We start from the raw sequence: 22,575 nt of genomic DNA on the forward strand, positions 1-22,575 counted from the left end.
AAGGGGCATAGAGAGAGGGAAACAGAGGATCCCAAGCAGTCTTTGAGCTGACAGTGTAAAGCTCAATACAAGGCTCAAACTTATGAACCACAACATCATGACCTGGGATGAAGTTGGACATTTAACCAACCGAGTCACAATTTTTGAACTGTTGTGTTTTAATTTTCCTTTGCTTCATGTATTTTTTAAATTATTTCTTCTTTTTTTTTAAAAAAACAATATTTATTTTGAGGGAGGAAGAGAGAGTGTCTGTGCATCTGAACAGGGAGGGGCAAAGAGAGAGAGAAAGTGAAAATCTTTTTTTGGCGGGGGAGAGAATATTTTTCAAAAATTTTATTTACTTATATGATTGAGGCTGAGACAGCATGAGTGGCAAAGAGGCAAAGAGAAGGAGGGAGAGAGAATCCCAAGAAGACTCCACACTGCCAACACAGAATCTGACGTGGGGCTCAAACTCACTAAACCACAAGATCATGATCAGAGCCAAAACCAAGAGTTGGATGCTTAACCAACTGAGCTACCCAGGCTCCCCTGCCTAAAAATAATCTCTTGTAGGCAGCATATAGATGGTTCTTGTTTTTTTTTGATCTATTCTGTCACCATATCTTTTGATTGGAGCACCTAGTTCATTTACATTTAAAGTAATTATTGATAAGGGTGCTTGGGTGGCTCAGTCAGTTGAGCATCTGACTTTGGTTTAGGTAGGTCATGATTCATGGTTTGTGAGTTCAAGCCCCACACTGGGCTCTGTGCTGACAGCTCAGAGCCTGGAGCCTGCTTCAGATTCTGTACCTCCCCCTCTCTCTCTGCCCCTCCCCACTTGCACTCTGTCTCTCTCTCAAAAATAAACAAACATTTAAAAATGTTTTAAAAACCACAAAGCAATTATTGATAGATATATACTTATTGCCATTTTATTACTTGCTTTGTGGTTGTTTCTGAAGGTTTTCTTCTGGCTTAAAAAAATTTTTTTTAACGTTTATTTATTTTTGAGAGACAGAGCATGAGAAGGAGAAGGGCAGAGAGAGAGAGGAAGACACAGAATCTGAAGCAGGCTCCAGGCTCTAAATTGTCAGCAGAGAGCTCAATGTGGGGTTTGAATCCATGAACCATGAGATCATGACCTGGGCAGAAGTTGGACACTAACCAACTGAGCCACCCAGCTATCCCTTCTCTGACTCTTTCTTATTTTTCTCTCTTCCCTGGTTTCTCAGTTTTCTTTAGTGATATATTTGGATTTTTTTTCTCTTTTTTCTTTGCATATTTATTAGTGGTTTTTGATTTGTGGTCACTATTTGGTTTGCATACAATATCTTTTGCATATAGCAGTCTATATTAAGTTGTTAGTCATTTAAGTTTGAACTCATTCTTTACTCCTTTTCTCTCCACATTTTAGGTATATGGTATCATATTTTACATCTTTTTATTTTGTGACTTCCTTAACTGATGTTTTACAGAAATATTCATTTTTACTGCTTTTGTGTTTCCTACCTTCATATTGCCATTTTTTGGTCTTTCCATTCCTCTCAGAGTCTTCTTTAGTATTTCTTGTAGGGCTAGTTTGATGTTCATGAACTCCTTTAGCTTATGTTTCTCTGGGAAATTCTTTATTGATTGTTCTATTCTGAATGATAGCCTTGCTAGATAGAGTATTTTTGGCTACAAGTTTTTCCCTTTCAACATTTTGAATATACCATGCTATTCCTTTCTGGCTTGGAAAGTTTCTGCTGAAGAATTCACTGATAGCCTCATGGAGTTTCCTTTGCATGTTACTATCTCCTTTTGTCCTTCAGCTTTTAATATTTTTTCTTTATCATATTTTGCCATTTGATTTACAATATGTGTTGGTATGGATCTGATTTTGTTGATTTTGTTGGAGATTCTCTGTGAGTCCTAAGTTTGGATATCTGTTTCCTTCCCCAGATTAAGAAAGTTTCCAGCTATTATGTCTTGAAATAAGTTATCTGCCTGCTTTTTTCTCTCTTCTTCTTCTGGGACTCCTATAATATGAATGTTATTACATTTGAATGGAGTCCCTGAGTTCTCTAAGTCTAATCTTGTTTTGTGTAATTCCTTTTTCTCTTTTGTTCACCTTGATTACTTTCCATCACTTTGTTTTCTAGGTCATTAATTTGTTCCTCTGTTTCTTCCAGCCTGCTGTTCATTCCATCAAGTATGTTCCCCATTTCATTTATTGAGTCCTTTATCGGTGCTATGCTATTCCACATTTCTTTTTTTTAATTTTTAAAATATTTATTTATTTATTTAGAGACAGAGTGCCAGCAGCAGAGGGGGAGAGAGAGGGAGACACAGAATCTGAAGTAGACTCTAGGCTCTGAGCTGTTCAGCACAGAGCCCAACGTGAGGCTCTAACTCGCGAACCATGAGACCATGATCTGACCTGAATTCAGATACTTAACTGACTGAGCCACCCAGGTGCCCGATGTTTCTTTTTTTTTATTTTTAATGTTTATTTATTTTTGGGAGACAGAGAGAGACAGAGCATGAATGGGGAGGGGTAGAATGAGAGGGAGACAGAGCTGCTGAAATGACCAAAGCATATTGTAGTTATTAACCAAATTGGGGCTGACAAAAGATGCTGTTATAGACAAATGACAGCATTCTCTAGGGCTAAGTTGCTTCCCAGTGGAGTAGCGTTATGAACTCTCAGACATGCTATTTATAAAAGGTCTGCTCATTAGCCTGTTGAACTAGTTAGAGCTTTCCTGTGACTGAACCCAGGCTTGAAAAGCATGCATCAGTATAGTTTGAAAAAGGGTTTTAAAACAGGGAAAGTAGAGGGGCGCCTGGGTGGCTCAGTTGGTTGAGTGTCTGACTTCAGCTCAGGTCATGATCTCACAGTTTGTGAGTTTGAGCCCCACATTTGGCTCTGCTCTGACAGCTCAGAGCTTGGAGCCTTCTTTGGATTCTGTGTCTCCCTCTCTCTTTGCCCCTCCCCTGTTCGCTCTCTGTCTCTCTCTCTCTGCCTCTCTCTCAAAAATAAATAAAGATTAAAAAAAACTAAAACCAGGTAAAACAGGGAATGTAGAGCAAAACGGAGAGAACTACTGCTCTCCAGAGTATGAAACAACTGTTCTTAGCATCAGCAGAAAGTGGCCACCTGTTGTTTGCTTCTATTGTTAACAAGATCTTCTGAAATCATTGATCTTGACTTCCTATCACCAAATATCTTAGGCCAATTTAGTCACCTGTTTCTACTGAGTCATCTGTCCAGCTGGCATGGTGACAACCCAAATTGTCTTGGTTTGCACTTGTTCTTTCAGTCCTCTGGTATATTCTAGGGTTATTGTCATACATGTGTCCTGAATGTGCGTTTCCCTTCCCCAAATTGTTGTGGGTTGTTTTCTAACTTGTTTCTTAATTGGCTAAATTAATTTTTTATTATTTATTTATTTATTTTTTAATGTTTGTTTATTTTTGAGGGAGAGTGACAGAGTGTGAGGCAGGGGAGGGGCAGAGAGGGAGGGAGGCAGAGGTGCTGAGCTGACAGCAGCGAGCCCGACACAGGGCTCAAAGTCACAAACCATGAGATCATGACTTGAGCCAAAATCAGATGCTTAACCAACTGAGCCACCCAGGCGCCCCTTAATTGGCTAAATTTAAATGGACACCTGCTATTCAGAAATGCCACATTTAGTATTTAAGTAATGAGTGAATTCATGAAAAGCAATAGAACTTTCAAGTTAAGAAGTTTATTGAAGCAAAACTCAAATAATTTAATTTTGAAAATGAGTTGTCAAGGAGTGGGTGTGGACAGAGGAAGAAAGAACCTGAAAGTAAAGGCAAATATTGATGGTCTCTCACCAGATTCGCAACACCTGTATAGATTTTGCTTTCAACCTTTATATACTCTTTTACGTGTTTTTCTAATTGCTAGTTTTGTTCATCACATGATAGCTTGCATTTCACAGATTTCACATTTTTGGTGTGTTTGTTCCACAGTGCCTTAAATATTTTTAATGTTCATTTATTTTTGGGAGACAGAGAGACGGGGTGGCAGAGAGAGAGGGAGACACAGTATCTGAAGCAGGTTCCAGGCCCTGAGCCGTCAGCACAGAGCCCGACGGGGGCTCAAACCCATGAAACACAGGATAACGACTTGGGCTGAAGTCCAACGCTCAACCAACTGAGCCACCCAGTCAACCCCACAGTGCCTTTTAAATTCATACCCTTGGTGCCTATCATGGCTTCTATTACATAATAAATATTCAACAAATCTTGTTAAATAAATGATTGAATGGGTGAATGCTATCAAAAAGGAGTTGAGGGCTGGTTTAGTTGGTGGAACATATGACTCTTGATCTTGGGATTTTAAGTTTGAGCCCCACATTGGGTGTAGAGATTACTTAAAAAGAATCTTAGAGAAAAAAGAAATTGAAGGATATTTTGGAATCACATTTACTACACTACTAAGGAACATTAAGATACCTTTGCCATGGGGCACCTGGGGGGCTTAGTCGGTTAAGCCTCTGACTTTGGCTCAGGTCAGATCTCACATTCGTGGGTTCGAGCCTCGCATCGGGCTCTGTGCTGACAGCTAGCTCAGAGCCTGGAGCCTGCTTCCGGTTCTGTGTCTCCTTCTCTCTCTGCCCCTCCCTCTCTCATGCTCTGTCTCTGTATCAAAAATAAATAAAACATTAAAAAAATAAAGAGACTATTATAAAAAAAAGATACCTTACCTTCCTTTTCTCTCTTTTCTTCTCTGTCAACATTTATTGAGCACTCAGTATAGGTAACTACTGTGTTACATGCTAGAAATTGCAGTGATTTGCTCTTTCATCTTGAAATAATTTGGCAGTTAATAAAAAGCTTTAAAGTTTGTTGTTTAGGGGCACCAGTGTGGCTCAGTTGGTTAAGTGTCCAATTCTTGATCTTGGTTCAGGTTGTGATCTCATGGTTGGTGAGACTGAGCCCTGTGATGGGCTCTGAGCTGATGGCGTGAAGCCTGCTTAGGAGTCTCTCTCTCCCTCTCTCTCTGCCCTTCCCATGTCTGCATGCAAGTGCATGCTCTCTCCCTCAAAATAAATACACATTTTTTTAAAAGTTTGTTACTTGGGGCACCTGGGTGGCTCAGTTGGTTGAGCGTCCGACTTCGACTCAGGTCATGATCTCACGGTTTGTGGGTTAGAGCCCCAAGTTGGGCTCTGTGCTGACAGCTCAGAGCCTGGAGCCTGCTTCAGATTCTGTGTCTCTTTCTCTGCCCTCCTTTGTTCATGCTTTGTGTCTCTCTGTTTCTCAAAAATAAATAAATGTAAAAAAATTTTTTTAAGTTTATTATTTAAAAATAGCCAGTTCTTGGGTTTGATGACATGGTGTAAGTATAAGGCTTACAGTTTTATTATTGGTCTGAGGCTACACTTCACAGAACCATTAGATTTTTCATTTCATTTCATTTCATTTATTTATTTATTTATTTATTTATTTATTTATTTATTTATAGAGAGAGTGAATGGAGGAGAGGGGCTGAGAGAGAGACAGAAAGAGAGAGAGAGAGAATCTTAAACAGGTTCCATACTCAGTGCAGAGCCCTCCATTGGACTCAATCCCATAACTCTGGGATCATGACCTAAGCCAAAATCAAGAGTCCATTGAAAAACTGACTGAGCCACCCAGGTGCCCCACCATTAGAATTTAAAAATATTTTTGACTTCGTTAGTGATAGCTATTTTATAATTTTAAATAATTAGTGTCTGGAGTAGGCATTTTTAGCCTGAGATTGAGGCATAAAGGTAAATGTATGGTCTTGGAGGAACAAAGGCAATCCTCTGACAGTTTGTAAATATGTGCTGTACATATTTATTTTTCTGAGGGATATAGATTCTCAAAGGAGTCTATAACCCCAAAAAACAACACTCTTTGCTTTGCTTCGTTAAGCTCCCTGAATAGTGCTCTTTGCTACATTGTCTGTGGTTAAGTGCCTGAGTAATATAGTCATAGTCCCTGTGTTTGACTCTTGGCTCTGCTATGTAATAACTGTGTGACCTTAAACAAGTCATTTAACCTGTCTGTGCATCAGTTTCCTCATCTGTAAAATGGAGATAACTATGGTACTATGTCATAGGATTGTGGTGAGGATTATATGACTTAATATATATATATGTATAAATAGCTTAGAAAATGCTTAGCACATAGTACATAGTCTATATATATAATAGCTATTGTTTTTATAATTATCACATACATGTGGCATTGATGATAATGATGGTGAAAATCATGATGACTTATACCTTCCCAAAGCCACTTAAGAGTAAATAAAAATGAGCAACCATAAGAAATGTTGAATAACCGGCTGACCATTCTGGGTAAAGCTAATACAGCTTTTCTCTTCTTGTTCTACTTTAAAGGTAGATAGCCAGACTCTTAAGCCTGGGTAATCTGATTTGACTGCTGAGATGAGTGTATTCAAGTTGCATTACTGAGGCAAAAGCATTTTGACTCTTAGATTTAACTAACATGTGTACTGATTCTATTTTTCAGCCTGGGATGGAACTGACTCATTGCCTTGGTTGTGTTTTTACCCCATGGAATGTGCATTGTTGATGCTTTACCAATGGTAAACAATGAATGGGGAAATGGGAAATTTTGATTAGCAGTCAAAGCTTTTTGGTCCCAGTGCTCCCATAAAATACTGTGACAATCTGACAAACATTTTCTTTAAATCCCCATCTCTACCTACTCACCTGTACTGCTGAAAGGGTTAGTTGAATTAGATTAGATGAAAATTTATTACAAAGGTCTTAACTTTTTCTAGCTTTTAATGACCAAGGTTTTCTTTTGATAATTGAATTTCAGGGTTATGTGTTCACCTTTGTTGAGTCAATTATGCCTCCCCTCAAATGCCTGAGAGTGATTGTTCTTGAATTATTTTTGAGGTCTCTACTTTTTTTCCCTCTCTCTTCCTCATGCAGATAATTTCCAATTCCTGTAACAACTGTCTCCAGGAATTTGCTTCCTGTAATAATGGCTACTCCTCTCCCTGGGCTCTCCCTCTGGAAACAAATCCACTTAGGAACCCATGATCCAAGAGTGCCAAGTAGAAATTGTGTAAAGTGATTTTATTCAGGTGCTGGGTATCTAACAGACTTAAAATTCCATAGACCTATAGATAATTGCCCGGATATTTTCAGTAGTGAAAGATTGAAGCTTAAGGTCTAACCCCTATTGCATGTTTTTCAAAATGTGGTCCATGAGGACAGGATCAGCTACATAATTTTCAGGACCCAGTGTAAAATGAACAGGAAGGTCTCTTGTTCAGAAGTTAAGAATTTCAACAGCTACAAGAGAGCATTAAACACAAGTGAAGAGTCCTTTTGAGCACAAAAACCTAATGCAATAGCACAGGGGGTATGTCCATGAGACTAAGCCTGTGTGGAGCCCATGGCATCAGAAGCTATGGAATATGACTGGTAAATCTGATTTCTGGGGCCTTCCAGAGAGGTAATGAATTAGAATCTCTGGAGATAGTGTTTGTGAATCAACACTCTTAACAAGCTCTCCAATGTTAATTTTGTACACATACAAAAAACTGATAACCTCTTGCCTATTTCTTTCATTTGCTTGGAAAGAAAAAAGCAATTCTATCTTTTAAAAGTATATGGCTTGCTTGCCTTGATAGCTACCTGAGGTGGCTACCTTACTGAGTTTACTTTTACTTAAAAAAAAAAAAAAAAAAGAGAAGGAAAAGAACAACCCCCAATTTCCAGCCCCACCCTCTGACCATTTGGTCATATTTATTGGAATTTAATTCCAGATCAGTCCTATTTCTTCCACAGTGAATGCCTATCAGTTCTTGGCACTTATTTCTGCAAATTGTCTCTTCACTAAATTGCCACCTCAAGGGCTCCAGAATTCATACTGGGTAACATGATGAGAGAATTCTTATCAACTTACCCTAAGCACTTGGTTCTAAGTTCTGAGTTTAACCGTACATCAAGATATTTCAAGGTTAAGAAAACTTGTTTAGCACAACAAATGCTCTTTTTTCTTTTTATTACTGGCTCACAGTTTTCTGTGTGGGTGATTGCTTAAGTAGTCACTAAGCAGAACAGATGCTGTCTTGAATTTTTCCTTAATACAAAGCTGACAGATTTTTACTAGCAGGTGTTTCTAAATTACTTATGAAATTAATTTTCTTTATTGATTTTTCACCTCTATTTCCTGTTTTCCTCCCAGTATTCATAGCTTTTTAATGCAGAGCTTTATTACTCTATGTTTTTATTTTTTATCTATTTATTTTTAAAGTTTATTTATTTATTTTGAGAGAGAGAAAACTTGGACAGGGGAGGGACAGAGAGAGAGGAAGGGAGAGAATTCCAAACAGGCTCCATGCTGTCAGTACAGAGACCAATGCGGGGGTCAAACTCAAAACATGAGATCATGACCTGAGCAGAAATCAAGAGTTGAACCTCAACTGACTGAGCCACCCAAGCACTCCATATTACTCTATGTTTTTACAGTAATGTAAATTTTTGTTTCTATTTTCATTCTCACAGTAAATGAGAGACTAAAAGAAAACAGCTTTTTGTAACTTTGACATATTATGTAACTCTGAAATTCTTAAAAATATATCCTGCTTGCTTTTTATTTGGGCAAAGAACTTCTATGCAAGAAACACAAACTTATCATAAAACTCAACTATTTCACTCCTAGGTGTTTACCCAAAAAGTGAAAACATATGTCTTCTCAAAGATTTATATGTAAATGTTCATAGCAGCTTTTATTCATAGCAGTCAAGAACTGGAAATTACCCAAACATTCATGAGTGGGTGAATAGGTGAAATGTGATATATGCATACTACTCAACACTAGAAAGGAATCGTGTACTGATATGTGCAAAAACATGAATGAATCTCCAAAACACCATGTTGAGTGAAAGAAGTCAGACACAAAGGAATACGAACTGCACAATTCCATTGATTTGGAATTTTAGAAAAGGTAAAACTAATCTGACAGAAAAATCAATGCTTGCCTGGTTTGGGGGGGGTATTGACTCCAAAGGGGCACGAGGAAATTTGTGTTTGGGGGGGTGTTGGAACATTCTATATTTTGATTGAAGTGATGCTTCCATGAGTGTATACCTTTGTCAAAACTCATTTGAACTGGATGACTCCTGAACTTCCCTCCTCTCATGGATACACCAAGTGCATAGCTACACACAGAGCAATACCTCTGAGGGAAATCCAGAAACTACCTATACACTGAGTGAATGAGAAAAGACTCATCTCAGGATGTACAGGTAAGGGGGAAACACACTCTTACCATAAATCCCACCCCCAGCATAGCATCATGCTATTGGGAGGGAACTCCCAGCTTCCAGCTTTTCCCTGAGGAGCAAAGGATTTGAACTTCACATTTCATGCCCTAGCTTTTAAGATTTCACCTGAAGGATGGGCCTCCAAAACACCTAGCTCTGAAAGTCTATGAGGCTTGCATCCACAAGACCCACAAGAATATAGCAAACAAAGAAGCAGTTGTTAACTGGCAATTAGCACTCAACAGCTATCCCACCAGGATCAGTGCAGAGAGAGTAGGCAAAAATGTGTATATATCAGCCTTTCCCCAAAATGGGTCCATTTGTATACTTTGAAAGCTGCTTCCTGAGGCTGGGGTTTCTAATTTAGCACACATCTAGGGACTGGCTGTGACCTCCCCAGAGACCAAGGAAACTGATGGACATTTCTCCCACTATCTCCTTCCAACCCCCCAGGTCACCAGTATTCCCCTTGAGTGACTGTGCACACACTGTGCCCCAGCTTTTGCAGCTGTTTCCCAAGGCACAGGTGTCTGGATTACCTGGCTCTCATAGTCAAAGGAACTTACATTCATAAGTCCCATAGGACTACAGCAAACAAGAAGCAGCTCTTAATGGGTGCAAGAGTATCTCTTTGTAATTTTAGACCTGGGCCCAGTGCAGAAGGAGCAAACAAAAATGCCCATCTCCTAGTTTCTCCCTGGAAGGGGATTAACTACATACTTTATTATTTTTTTTTCTAATTTTTTAAAATGTTTATTTATTTTTGAGAGACAGAGAACAAGCAAGGGAGAGGCAGAGAAAGGGAGACACAGAATCTGAAGCAGGCTCCAGGCTCTGGGCTGGGAGCCACTAAGAACAAAGAAGGTGGCTTGGATAATCACAAAGGTTTGGGAGATAACCAGGAGCTCAGGATGGGCTGGTTGACAAAGTTGGTCTCCTACATGGGACCACTCTGTCAAAAATTGGAAGAGGTAGCTGTTTTATCTAATATACAGAAACCAACACAAAGAATCAAGGAAAATGAAGAAATAGAGATATGTTTAAAATAAGAGACAAATTTCCAGAAACAGATGTAAATGACACAAAGATAAATAATTAATCTGTTCGAGTCCAAAATAAGGGTCACAAAGATGCTCACCAAGGACAGGAGACTGATGTATGAACAAAGTGAGAATTTTAACAAAGATTTTGAAAATATTAAGAAGTACCAAACAGAGGAACTTGGCTGGTTCAATTGGAAAAGCATGAGACTCTTGATCTCAAGGTTGTGAGTTCTAGCCCCATGATGGGTGCAGAGATCACTAAAAAATAAATCAAATTTAAAAAGGTACCAAACAAAACTATAGAGCCAAAGAATAACTGAACTGAAAATATCAATAGAGGGGTTTGACAAAAGACTACATCAAATAGAAAAAAAGGATCAGCAAAACTAGAAGTCAGGGCAGTGGAATTCATCCAATCAGAGGAGCAAAAGGAAAAAGAATGAAAAAAAAGTAAAGATTCTGTAAAGACTTATATCATCAAGCATACAAATATATACATTATAGAGGTCTCAGAAGGAAAGGAGAGACAGAAAAAGGCAGAAGGCTTATTCAAAGAAATAATGGTTAAAAACTTCTCAAACATGGAGAAAGACACAGATATCCAGATCCAGGAAATATAGAGCATTCCAAAAAGAGAAACCAAAGAGAACCACACCAACTGACATTATAATTAACCTGTCAAAAGTTAAAGAAAAGAGAGAATCTTAAAAGCAGCAAGAGAAAAGCAACTTGTTATGAACAAAGGAGCCCCCATGATAGTTTCAGCAGATTTTTCAGCAGAAACTTTGCAAGTCAGGAATGGCATGATATATTCATGGTGCTGAAAGAAAATACTCATATCACCTGTATACCTGAAAACTCATCTAACATCGTGTGTCAGCTATACATCAATAAAAAAGAAAATCATTAAAACACAAAAGAAGGGACAACAGAAAAAAAAAGAATTATAAAACAACCAGAAAACAAAGAACAAAATGGCAATAGTAAGTTCTTATCTTTCAATAATTGCTTTAAATGTAAATGGACTAGATTCTCCAATCAAAGGATGTAGAGTGGTTGAAAGCATAAACAAAAAAACAAGACCCAGTTCTATGCTGCCTACAAGAGACTCATTTTAAATTTAAGGACACACATAGCTGGAAAGTGAAGAGATGGAAAAAGATATTACATGCAAATGGAAGCCAAAAGAAAATACATCTAAACTATACTTATATCAGAAATTAGACTTTAAGCCAAAGGCAGTAACAAGAGACAAAATCCATTATATAAAGGGATAAATTCATCAAGATGATATAACATTAGTAAATATTTATGCTTCAAACATAGGAGAACTTAAATATTTAAATATATAAAGCAAATATTAACATATTAATAGGGAAAAAAGCAATACAATAATAGTAGGGGACTTCAATACTCTACTTTCAACTATGGATGGAACATCCAGACAGAAAAATCAATACAGAAACATTGGACTTTAACTACATATTTGACCAGATGGATCTAATAGGCATTTTACAGAACATTCCATCGAATAGCAGCAGAATATACAATGCACATGGAACTTCTTCAGCGCACATGGAACATTCTCCAGGATAGATTTCATTTTAAGCCACAAAACAAGTTTTAAAAACTTTCAGAAGGTTTAAATCATATCAAACATCTTTTTTGACCATAGTGGTATAAAATTAGAAATCAATTACAGGAAGAAAACAGAATAATTTATCCAAAATGTAGAGACTAAACAACATGCTACTGAATAACCAATAGGTCAAATAAATCAAGACAGAAATCAAAAAACATCTTGAGAAAAATGAGGGGCACCTGGGTGGCTCAGTCTGTTAAGTGTCTGACTTTGGCTAAGGTCATGATCTTGCAGTTTGTGGGTTTGAGCCCCACCTTGGGCTCTGTGCTGACAGCTCAGAGCCTGGAGCCTGCTTTGGATTCTGTGTCTCCCTCTCTCTCTGCCCCTTCCCCACTCACACACACACACACACACACACACACACACACACCCACACACCCTCTCTCTCTCTCTCTCTCTCTCTCTCTGTCTCTTTGTCTCTCTCAAATGAAAATGGAAATAAACAGACTAAAACTTATGTGATGCAGCGAAAGCAGTTCTAAGAAGGAAATTCATAGTGATAAATGCCTACATTAAGAAAAAAGAAAGGGGGTACCTGGGTGGCATAGTCAGTTAAATATCCAACTCTTGATATCAGCTCAGGTCATGAACTCATGGTTTGTGGGTTTGAGCCCTGCATCAGGCTCTGCGCTGATGGTGTGTAGCCTGTATGGGACTCTGTTTCTCCTTCTCTCTGTCCCTCCCCTGCTTGTGCACTCTCTCTCTCTATCTTAAAAATAAATAAATAAACAAAAAAGAAAAAGAAAGATCTCCATTAAACAGTCTAACTTTGTAGAAGGATGAAAACAATAAAAATCATAGTGAAAATAGAGTCTAAAAAGATAATAGAAAAAATAAATGAAACTGAGATCTGTGTTTTTTTAAAGGTAAATAAAATACACAAACTTTTAGCTAGATTTATCAAAAAAAGGATGGAGAATGCAAACAAATAAAATTATAAATAACAGTGGAGTTACAACCAATACCACACTAATACAAAGGATCACAAGACTACTATGAACAAGGGGCACCAAGCATGGGGCCTGCTTGGGATTTTCTTTCTCTCAAATGAACTTTAAAATAAAAAAAAAAAAAGAGACATATGAACAATTGTATGCCAATGAATTGACAACCTAGAAAAAACGGGTACATTCTTTTTTTTTTTTAAATATTTATTTATTTTTGAGAGACAGAGAGAGACAGAGCATGAGCAGGGGAGGGGCAGAGAGAGGGAGACACAGAATCTGAAGCAGGCTCCAGGCTCTGAGTTGTCAGCACAGAGCCTGATGCGGGGCTCAGACCCACAAACTGGGAGATCATGACCTGACCTAAGTTGGATGCTTAATTGATTGAGCCACCCAGGTGCCCCAAGAAATGGATACATTCTTAAGACTGAACCATAAAGAAACAGAAAATCTGGAAAGACCAATTACTAGTAAAGAGATTGAATCAATAATCAGCTACTTCCCAGTAAACAAAAATCTAGGATAAGATGGTTTCACTAATAAATTCTACCAAATATTTAAAGAAGAATTAATATCAATCCTTTCTGAAGTTTTCCAAAAATTAGAGAGGGAAACAGTTCCTTAATTTTATGAGGCCAGCATAACTTTGAAACCAACGCTAGACAAGGACACTGCATGAAAAGAAAATTAGAGACCAATATCACTAAAGAATATAAGGTCAAAGTCCTGGACAAATACTAGCCAACCAAATTTGACTGTGCATTAAAAGGATCAAACTTCATGATCAAGTGGGATATATTCCAGAGATGCAAGAATGATTCAACATCCATAAATCATTCAATGTGATATACTACATTAACAAAATGAAGGATAAAAATTATATTACATGTTGGGGCGCCTGGGTGGCTCAGTCGGTTGAACGTCCGACTTCAGCTCAGGTCATCATCTCACAGTCTATGGGTTTGAGCCTCACATCGGGCTCGGTGCTGACAGCTCAGAGCCTGGAGCCTGCTTCAGATTCTGTGTCTCCCTCTCTCTCTGACCCTCCCCTGCTCACGCTATCTCTCTCTGTCTCTCAAAAATAAAAAAATTTAAAAAAATTATATTACATGTCAATAGATGCAGAAAAAACTCTCAACAAACTTGGTATAGAAGGTATGTACTTCATTACCATAAAGGCCATTATATCAGGCCCACAGCTAACATGATACTCAATTGTGAAAAGCTGAAAGCTTTTCCTCTAAGATCAGGAACAAGATAAGCAGGCCTGCTCTTTCTATTATTATTCAATACGCACTGAAAGTCTTAAAGCCATTAAGCAAGAAAAATAAATAAAAGGCATCCAGAAGAAGTGAAATTAGATGACATGAGCTTATATGTAGAAAATCTTCCAGTCTGCTAGAAATAATCAATGAATTAATCAAATTTACAGGAGAAAAAAATCAGTATACAAAAATCAATTGCATTTCTATACATTAATAATAGACTAAGAGAAATTAAAAAACCAGTCTCATTTATCATAGCATCAAGAAGAATAAAATACTTAGGAGTAAATTTAATCAAGAAAACTTCTATATGCTGAAAACTGTGAGGCATTGATGAAAGAAACTGAAGAAGACACAGATAAGTAGAAAGATTTCATGCTTATGGATTGGAAGAATTAATATTGTTAAAATATTAGTGCATAGTATCCAAAGTGATCTACAGATTTAATATAATCTCTATGAAATCTCCAATGGCATTTTTCACAGAAATAGAAAAAAACCCTAAAATTCGTATGGAATCACAAAAGATATTGAATAACCAAACAATCTTGAGCAAGAAGAACAAAATATATATATATAATATTATAAAGCTATATATTATTGTATATAATTGGAATAAAAAGAGGCACATAGATCAATAGAACAGAATGGGGAGCACAGAAAAAACCCCATGCATATATTGTAAATTAATTTTTGACAAAGAAGCCAAGAATATACAATGGGAAAAGGATACTCTCTTTGATAAATGGTGTTGGAAGGGTGCCTTGGTGACTCAGCTGGTTGAGCAAGTGACTTAATTTTGGCTTAGGTCATGATCCCAAGGCATGATGGAACTCCGCATCAGGCTCCACACTGAATGTGGAGTCTGCTTGAGATTTTCTCTCATCCTCTGCCCTTCTCCCCTGCTTGAATGTGCTCTCTCTCTGTAAATTAAAAAAAAATTCTTTTTAATTATAAAAAATAAGCAATGTTGGAAAAACTGGATATCCACATGCAAAAGAATGAAATTATATGGAAAAATCAACTCCAAATTTATTAAAGACTTGATCATAAGATCTGAAATCATAGAACTGCTAGAAGAAAACATAGAGTATAAGCTACTTGACATTGGTCTTGCAGTGATTTTTTTGGATTTGATGCCAAAAGCAAAGGCATAAAAGCAAAAATTAAGCAAGTTGGTTTAGATCAAATTAAAAAGTTTCTGCTCAGCAAATGAAACCACCAACAAAATACAAAGGTAACCTATGCAAGGGTATAAAATATTGGAAACCATGTATCTGACAGGTGGTCAATATCTAAAATATAGGGGTGCCTGGGTGGCTCAGTCAGTTAAGCGCCCAACTCTTGGTTTTGGCTCAGGTTATGATCTCATGGTTTGTGGGTTCGGGCTGAGTCGGGCTCCGCCCTAACAATGCATGCTTGGGATTCTCTCTCCCTCTCTCTTTGCCCTTCCCTGGCTTGTGTGTGCTTTCTCTCTCTCAAAAATAAATAAGTAAACTTAAAAAATATATGTATAGAAGGGACTCCTACAAGTCAATAGCAAAAAAATAAGTAACCCAATTTCAAAATGGGCAAAGGACCTGAAACATATTTTCCCAAAGAAAACATACAAATCGACGACAAATACATAAAAAGCTCAACATCACTAATCTTCAAAGAAATGTAGATAAAAACTACAAGATATAACCTCACACCCATTAGGATGGTTATTCTCAAAAATATAGGAGCTAACAAGTGCTATGAAGAATGTGGAGAAAAGGGAACTCTTGTATACTCTGGTGATAATATAAATCATTATAGTGGTTCCTCAGGAAATTAAAAGTAGAACGACCATATGATCCAGCTATTCCACTTCTGGATATATACCCAAAGGAAACAAAATGATTAACTTGAAGAAGTATTTGTGCTCCTGTGTCATTGCAAAATTATTCACAATAGCTAAGGTGTGGAAACAACTTAAGTGTTCCTCAATGGATGAATGGATCAAGGAAATGTGAGGTATGTATATGTATATACACACGCACACACATATACACATGTAAGCATAAAAGCACAATGGAATATTATCAGCATTAAATAGAAGAAAATCCTGTCACTTGCTACAGCATGGACGAAGCTGGAGTTCATTATGCGAAGTGAAATAAGCTAGACAGAGAAATACAAATACTGCATGTTATCACTTACATGTGGAATCTAAAAAAAACTGAATTTGTAGAATCATAGAGTAGAAAAGAGGCTGCCAGGGGGTGTAGGTTAGGGGAAATAGGGAGAAGTTGGTAAGAGTACATACTTTCTGTTATGAGTAGGTCTGAGGATCTAAGTTACAATGTGGTGACCATGGTTGATACAGTGTATTTTTTTTTTATCAGTGAAACTTGCTAAAAGAGTAGAACATAAATGTTTTCGTACACACACACACACACACACACACACAGGCATACAAGTAACTGTGTGAGGTGATGTTATGTGTTAATTAACTCAAGGGGGGATCCTTTCACAGTGTTCATGTATATCAAATCATCATGTTGTAAACTTTAAATATCTTACAATTTTATTTGTTCAATATACCTCTATAAAGTTGAAAAAAGAACTGTTATTTGGACTGTGCACAAAAAATTGGTGCATTTTATTGTATGTAAAGTGTAGTCAATACTTTACAACAGTAAAGTTGATTTTTATACAAAAAATGTTTAAAGAAGACTCACACACATCCATGTGCACATCACCCAAGGTTAATAAATGGTAAACTTTGCTTTATCTTTCTCCATATAGGAGAAATGAACTATTACCAATGAAGGTGAGTTCTTAGTTCCCAGACCTATTTTCCACCAGTAAGTGCATTCATAACATTGTGTGTTTCTTTTCTCTGTCCATTAAAAAAATGTACTAATAGACATCTTCATTTCACTAATGAAGATATCAAAGCTTGACAAGAAGTGTGCACAGGTCATAGTTAAACAGGAAGTCAGTTAGCAGCACAGCCAGTAATGAAGTTTTCAGTCATATGCTCATTCTCCAGGACTACCTACCTAACCTTTGTTGGTGGAGCTGCTATTGTAATTTATGTAGTTATGAAGGATGTGTATATTGCTCTTTATCTTGTTTTAAACTTTATAAAAATGTGACCTAATGGGAATTCAGTGTGTTTTGATGTTTCCCTAAGTGTTTAAAATGGACTTCTCAAACACTTCCAAATCCAAGACTAATGTGATATTTATCAATATATTTTTGATATCATTTTAATTTCAATTAAGCAAGAATGCAGATAATTATGTTTTTACTCTAATTTTGCCATATGGATATTTTACTAGATTATTTTTATTTTTTTATTAAAAGGTTTTTTATGTTTATTTAATTTTGAGAGAGACTGAGTGTGAGTTGGGGAGGGACAGAGAGAATCCGAAGTAGGCTCCAGGCTCTGAGCCCGACACAGGGTTGGAACCCTCAAACCATGAGATCATGACCTGAGCTGAAGTTGGACGCCCAAACCACTCAGCCACCCAGGAGTCCCTATTTTTATTTTTTTTAATGTTTATTATTTTGAGAAAGAGAATGTGTGAGAACACCTGAGTGAGGGAGGGGCGGAGAGAGAAACCAAAGCAGGCTCTGTGCTATCAGTACAGAGCCTGATGTGGGGCTCGAACTCATGAAGTGTGAGATCACGACCTGAGCTGAAATCAAAAGTCGACACTTAACTGACTGAGCCATGCAGGCATCCCAAGATTACTAGATTATTTTTAAAGCAACTAACACCATTGAATCTCAATGCTTCAAACTCCAATTAGCTGGCTGCATTTGACTGTTTTACATTTAAGTGGTTCAGAACATGCCACTCCAAAATATGACACTTGGGCATGTTATTTTGAGCTGAAAGTACTTGAGAAACTGCAAATGCACAAAAGGCTCTCTACCTTGCCTCTTTCTACCTAAAAACAGGCCATACATTTCCTATGAGAAAGGTAGCCTTTCTGTGCCAGGAAGAAACCATTCTTTTTTTCCGCCCAGTTTTATCAAGATAAAATTGACACTTTAACATTGTCTAAGTTTAAGGTCACAATATAATGATTTGATATATGTATATATTGTGAAATAATCACCATGATAGGTTTAGTTGACACCCATCACCCATATCATCAGAGACTGGGATTCGATGTCCAAGTGGATATATACAAAGCAACTAACTAAAGTAACTCTGTTTCCCCACTATAGTTCCTAGTCATTGTTCCACAGTTTATAGTTCTTAGTGCAAGCCCCTTGGTCTTGCCACATCCCTAGAGTTCTTCATTTTTTATGTAAAAAGTATATAAGCTCTTGTGCCCAAAGTCATCTTCAGGTCTTCATTTTCTTCCTTCCTTCCTTCCTTCCTTCCTTCCTTCCTTCCTTCCTTCCTTCCTTCCTTTCTTTCTTCCCTTAAAATTTTTAAATGTCTATTTATTTTTGAAAGACAGAGAGAGACAGAGTGTGAGTAGGGAGTGGCAGAGAGAGGGGGAGACACAGGATCTGAAGCAGGCTCCAGCTGTCAGCACAGAGCCCAACATGGGGCTCGAACCCCCCAACTGCGAGATCATGACTTGAGCCGAAGTTGGATGTTTAACCAACTGAGCCATCCAGGAGCCCCGTTCATTTTCTTTCTGAAGATTCTTGTGTATTCATAAAAATATTAAATACATTTACGCTTTTCTCCTTTTAATCTGTTTTATGTTAGTTTAATTCATACGCCAGCCAAGGAACATAAAAGGATAAACAATCTCTCCTCTCCTACAACATTTATATGACACAGGCACAGGGACTAATTTGACATTCCTTGCTTTCTCTTTTGGTTTATCTTTGCTTATGGTCCAACTTCTATATTGTCCAGATTTTTCCCCTTCAGTTCTAATGTTCATATTTCAAAAGCTTATAGATCTTGTGGGAGAAAAGAAGAGTTTATCTGGTCCTAGGTATTTTGTAATAATGAAGCTGATTTCCTTTGGGATCTTTTTGGGAAAGCCATAGAGACAGTTTTCTCAAAAAAGACTACTAATTTTGGTTTTCTTTAGCAGATAATTTGTCCTTTTTTTTCTTCTTGAAAATAGCAATTATTCTGATCAGGAAAATAATGAATGAAATAATTCTTCTTTTCTTTACAGAAGTAACAAAAACCAGTTGTGAACTCAATTTAAGTTCACAATGGAGTGTAGAGGACTTTTTTTTTTCCCCTTTAGAATTTGAAAAGTGCATCTTCATTTGCTTGTCATTTGAGATACAACTTCAGTTCCCATTGGCTATTGACTTGTATATTACAATGGAACGTAAGCCTTCTCCTCCATCAAGTCCAATATCATCATTTTGGCAAAATATTGTAATGTCACTGAAGCCTCATTCTGGGATGGCTACAACTATATGATGAATGTTACTCACCCAGTGATGCATTCTCCTTGTGAACAACATCTGATAATTGTAGAGATGACTATATCAGACTAGCTGTGCCACAGGGCACTGTTGTGTCATTGGTGACTGGTATGGGAGTAAGGGTGGAAGGGACTCTTGGTGCTGCAGAAGAGAAAGAATTCCACTCTCCTATGGTGGGGAGGTGTGACACTATAAGAATGGAGAGTAGAGATTCTAAAGATCCACAGCTGACAGCAGAAGATACAGACTTTTACGAATTCGCCTTGGTTCTTGTGTAGCGAGTCATAAGATAATATACAAAGATTAGTAACTGAAGTACAGCCTGGGAGAGAGGCCTGAGAAATCTGCTTTAGAACATTTAATGGTGACATTTAGGTAAGGGATATGGGTGAAGCCACAGGCCTCAGGGGAATGTCCCTCAGGTGAAGTATGTTGGCAACACCCTCATTAGCTGAAAAGCTGTGAGCCTTCTGAGGGAATGCCGTGGTTTATTTTATCATTATGAGCATCAGGAATTGGCAGTAGTGATCTGGTAATGGGATCAAGGTGACAGAGAATGAGAGGTAAAATCTGGATGGGAAAACGACACTCTTTCTCACATGTTTTCGCACACAATGGACCGTTCCAGAGGAAGTTTCTTCAAGTAAATCATTTTGTTAAAGCAAATCATTAAGAGAGAAGCATGCTTTGAGAAAAGATTTGAGATCTTGGAACAATCTCTTTTCTAATTGTCTTTTTTATATGGCTCTGTCCCCTTTAGCAGACTTTTTATTAAGCCTGAGGCTCTTGTTCTTCTTATCTTTCCCCTATATGATTTGGTATACCGGGTCAAATTTGTAATCCAAAGATGCCTATATTTTGCTTCTAATGTGCTGTGGAAATGTATGAATGTCCTCCTTGATTTTAATCTGAAAAGCTTTATGTCTTTACCTGTAAAAACAGAAGTCATCATTGTTATATCTTTTACAAATTATGTAAACTTAAAAAAAGATAATTTACATTTTCAATGTAAACTACTCCTTGAAGGGAGTTTATTTCTTTAATTTCTATAATCTTAATTGGATTAAATTTATCTCTTGCAACTTTAACTGGGTGACCTAATATATCAGTATTGAGAGCATTTTATTCATGCTCCTTGTGATTTTAGTAACTTTAATCATTTCTTAGAGTTTACATTTCCAGGCTTGAAGAGTTCTCTATTTTTTTAGGGGGCAGCTTCCTCATACATTAGATTCCAGGCCTTTTAATATGAAATATGTGCAGCTTTTTCCAGAATTCTTTGTTTTCTCCTGCTGTGGTTTAGGGAAGGTCAAGCAAGGTATGATCATCGTGTTCTTGAAAGCTTATGGATTTCCTCTAACCAATAACAAGTGTTTTGACAGTTAAGGGAATTACTTTTTAAGTGTGTGATAAATTCTTCTTAGGACTGAAGGTGAGAAAAACATTTTTCTATGCGAACCAATTTCACCTGGCTATCCGAAAGTATAGTGTTCTCAATGGAGCCTTTCCAAAGCCAAAGCGAAAAGCAAAGGAACATGACCATTTTGGAAAAGCGAAAAACTTTTTAATTCTTTCAGTTAGTGGAAAAGGGAACTTTTGGCTGGGGACGAGGGGGAGAACTTGTACTTTCTTTTCTCATAGGATAAGTATGTAACCAAACCATTCTTGGTTTCTTAGACAAGCTCAATAGAAACTCACCCACTCTGGGAAATAGACACTGTATTTAATGCCAAATTAGTTTCTGATGTGCCATTACATTAACAACATTGTACAAATTAGTCCGAATTACATGTATTTTAAGAGTGAGTGGGTTCACATTTGTTTTTTAGAAGTAGGGCATAAATCATAATACCTTAACAAGGTAATAAACGCTATTGTCTTGCACAAGACTTGGCTAATGCTTTCGGATTTCGGAAGCTTTCACAGACGACGCCTAGCAATATATTGGCAGTTAGCAGAAACACGATCCAGCCTAAATCCCCAAATTTTGGCTTCTGCCCAAGGTGTGTAACCCGTATCCATAGAGACCGGAAAAAGCGTCCCCTAGCCTGGGCGGGCCCCTGCCTCTTCTAATCTAAACTGCTTCCGCTTTTGATGGGAGAAAAAAAAAAAAACCGAAGGAGATTTGTGTAGGCCCCCGTGGAGCACTTTCTCTTGGTCCCTTCTTGCTCACTACGGTTTTGGGTGAGCTCCTGGCCGAACCACAACTCCCAAGATGCAAACCACGTTCTAGGGCGGTCAGAAAAGCAGTTTCCGGTTTGGGCCAGCACGCCTGCGCACTAGCTGTGACCTTATTGGTTCGAACCGCCTCGTGCGATGCGCGTCACTGCGACGTGCAGTCGTGGGGGCGGGAAGACGCGGCGGTGGCGGTCGCGGCGGCGCGAGCAGGATCCTAGACTCGGTATCGCGGCGGCGGCAGCGGCGCGGCTACCCCGGGTTCGGTCCCCTCCCTCCTCCGCTTCCCCCCTCCTCCCCCTCCCCTCAGCTTTGGTTCCCGAAGAGTCCAAGACGTGCGGCGAGGCGGCGACAAGCTCTGGGTGAGGGTCTCTGGAGTGTGAGCGCCGTTTCAGGGGCGAAGAGGGAGAGCCCGGGGTCGAGAAAGAGGTGAGGGCTCTGAGGGGGAGAGTGTCCCCCGCGCGGTGCGGGGAGCGCGCGCTCCGTCCCAGCCTTCAGTTCGGCCTCCTTACCTGACCCGCCACCCTGCACGGCACGCTGTGCTGTGCCTCGGGGGGCCGGGCGAGAGGGGCCTGGAGCCGCCCTCCTTTCAACTGCTGTCTGTGGCGCCCACCACCCTCCTCGCCCCTGGGCACAGCGGCCGGAGCACTGTCGTCTCCCCTTCTTGTGCAGTTGCCCGTCCTTACTGCCCACCGAGAGAATCTGCCCTCCCTTTCTTCATTTCTGTCTCTTTTATTAGTTCTAGGAATTGCTTTGGTGGCAGGCTTCGAACGGGATCTGCTTTAGTGCTACTTTTCTAGTCGCTGGGGTAGGAAGATTTTCCTTACCTTTTCTTTGGTGG

At 38.5% G+C, this 22,575-nt stretch overlaps 1 protein-coding gene across 3 annotated transcripts in view; it reads left to right on the forward strand.

Annotated features, from left to right (window-relative positions):
- ADIPOR2 (adiponectin receptor 2) overlaps positions 1 to 22,575 on the forward strand; it is a 134,224-nt gene that overhangs the window by 25,626 nt on the left and 86,023 nt on the right. Inside the window, exon 1 of one of the 3 annotated variants that reach the window (XM_029953754.1) lies at positions 21,955 to 22,163. The exons of 1 other annotated variant lie outside the window; for it this stretch is intronic. The gene's annotated coding sequence lies outside the window, so the exon portion shown is untranslated. Of the gene's footprint in view, positions 1 to 21,954; positions 22,164 to 22,575 lie in introns of those variants that run through there. One more of the 3 variants, XM_029953755.1, reaches the window with a different exon arrangement.

The sequence above is a fragment of the Suricata suricatta genome, chromosome 10 (assembly GCF_006229205.1).
Source record: "Suricata suricatta isolate VVHF042 chromosome 10, meerkat_22Aug2017_6uvM2_HiC, whole genome shotgun sequence".
In the NCBI taxonomy this organism is placed as follows: domain Eukaryota; kingdom Metazoa; phylum Chordata; class Mammalia; order Carnivora; family Herpestidae; genus Suricata; species Suricata suricatta.